Below are 2,401 nucleotides of genomic sequence, written 5' to 3'. Positions count from 1 at the left end.
TGATACACATAAGAAGGTGGCATTCTTTTGTAAAGGGCCAGATAATAAATATTTTAGACTTGTGCACCACATATGGTCTTTGTTACATATTCATATTTCTTCAACTTTTAAAAATGTGAAATCATTCTTAGCTTCTAGCTCATACAAAAACAGGCTGTGAGCCAGGTTGATCTGTGAGCTGTGGTTAGCCAACTGGTGGTATACATCTTACCAGTCTTCCTTCCAGTAATATTGCACCACTTCAGAGTATAAGACTCTTCTAAGAATACACTCCATTTCTTTCCTTCTGGATTTTGTGCTATATTTGTCACACATTTTACTTTTATGTATGTTATAAACTCTATAGTGCATTATTACTTTTGTTTAAACAATTATCTTTGAAATTGATTGAAATTATAGGAGAAAAAAATTGATACTCCACATAGTTGCCATTCCCTGGGCTATTCATTCTTTTGTGAATTTTGAGTATTGTTTTTCTTCTACCTGAAATATTTCCTCTGATATTTCTGTTAGTGCAGGGTTGTTGGTGGTGAATTCTTTCTTTCAGTGAAATTTTCCCAGTGATGATTTCTTTCAGATTTTGTATATCTGAAAAAATAAGCAAACAAACAAAAAACCCAACAACTCCATTTTTCCCTCTTGCTTTTTAAAGAGAATTCTGTTTGGTATAGAATCCCAGGTTGACAACTTTTAATTGCTATCTTGGTTTATGTTCTGTGGGTGCTTAAAAAGAATGTGTAGTCTGCTGTTGGATGGAATAGTCTATAAATGTTCATTAGATACTTTCGGTTGGCAGTTATTGAGTTCTCTATTCTTGTTGATTTTATGTCTGATTGTTCTTTTAATAGTTGAGAGAGGGCTGTTAAGGCGTCTGTAATTGTGATTTTTTAACCTCTTCTTTTCCTTTTTTTCATTTTGTGCTTCATATGCCTTGCAGCTCTTTTGTTTGGATGCATATATATTTAGGATTGCATTGTCTTTTGATGGGTTGACACTTTTGTCATTATAGAATGTCCCTCTTTGTCCCTAGTTATCTTTTTGCTCTGAAATCCTATGATATTAATATACCTCATTTGTTTTAAATTAATGTTTGCATGGTATACTTTTTTCTATCTTTTTACGTTCTACCTACCTATATTACTTTTGAAGTGACTCTTCTGTAGCAGCATCTCATTGGGTGATTTTTTTTATCAATTCTGCTGATTTCTCCCTCTCTCTCTTTTTTTTAAGATTTTATTTATTTGACAGAGAAAGATCACAAGTAGGCAGTGAGGCAGGCAGAGAGAGAGGGGAAACAGGCTCCCTGCTGAGCAGAGAGCCTGCTGTGGGGCTCAATCCCAGGACCCTGAGACCAGAACCTGAGCTGATGGCAGAGGATTAACCCACTGAGCCACCCAGGAACCCCTGCTGATATCTCTTTTAATTGGTGCATTTAGACCATTTACATTTCATGCAATAATCGAAAAGTTAAGGGTGAAGTCTGTCTTTTTTTTTTTTCATTTTCTGTTTTTTCTGTTTATCCTTTTTCTGTTTTATTTCTCTCTTTTACTGAGAGTTACATGAATGATTTTTGTTGTTGTTGTTATTCCATTTTATCTATTGTGTTTTGAATGTATCTTTTCATATAATGGGCTTTTTATACTGGTTTCTCTAGGTACTACTTTATATATCCATAACTTATCAGGCCTACTGATGTTGACATTATACCCATTTGAATGAAAAATAGAAACCTTATTTACATTTATGTCCCTTTCCCCACTTCTAAGCATTGCAATTACTACATATATTGAGAGCTACATTAAGTAGTGTTACAGTTTTTGCTTCAACTGTCGTAACTAATTTAGAAAACTCAGAGAAGAAAAGCTTATTGCGTTTATCCATGTTTTTGCTTTTTCCAAATTTTTTCTTCTTTCTTTCTTTTTTTTTTTTTTAAGATTTTGTTTATTTATTTGACAGACAGAGATCACGAGTAGGCAGAGAGGCAGACAGAGAGAGGGGGAAGCAAGCTCTCCATTGAGCAGAGAGCCGATGCGGGGCTTGATCCCAGGACCCTGAGATCATGACCCAAGCCGAAGGCAGAGGCTTAACCCACTGAGCCACCCAGGCGCCCCCAAATTCTTTCTTCCTGATACTTCAAGGTTCTGTCTTTTATCAATTTGTTTCTATTTAGAGAAGTTCTTCCAACCATTCTTTTCATGTGGCTCTACTAGCAACAAATTCCTTTGGCCTGAGAATGCCCTGAGTTCCCCCTAATTTTTGAAGGATAATTTTGCTGGATATAGAATTCTGGTTTGACAGTTCTCCACTTCCAGCACTTTCAAAATATTATGCTACTTCCTTCTGGGCTCCATGATTTTAATGTTCAGTTTGATTTTCCTTATATAATAGTCTTGTCTCTGTG

The sequence above is a fragment of the Lontra canadensis genome, unplaced genomic scaffold, assembly GCF_010015895.1.
Source record: "Lontra canadensis isolate GAN:19392208 unplaced genomic scaffold, GSC_riverotter_1.0 scaffold83, whole genome shotgun sequence".
NCBI classification, from domain to species: domain Eukaryota; kingdom Metazoa; phylum Chordata; class Mammalia; order Carnivora; family Mustelidae; genus Lontra; species Lontra canadensis.
Note: the sequence above shows the minus strand (reverse complement) of the source record.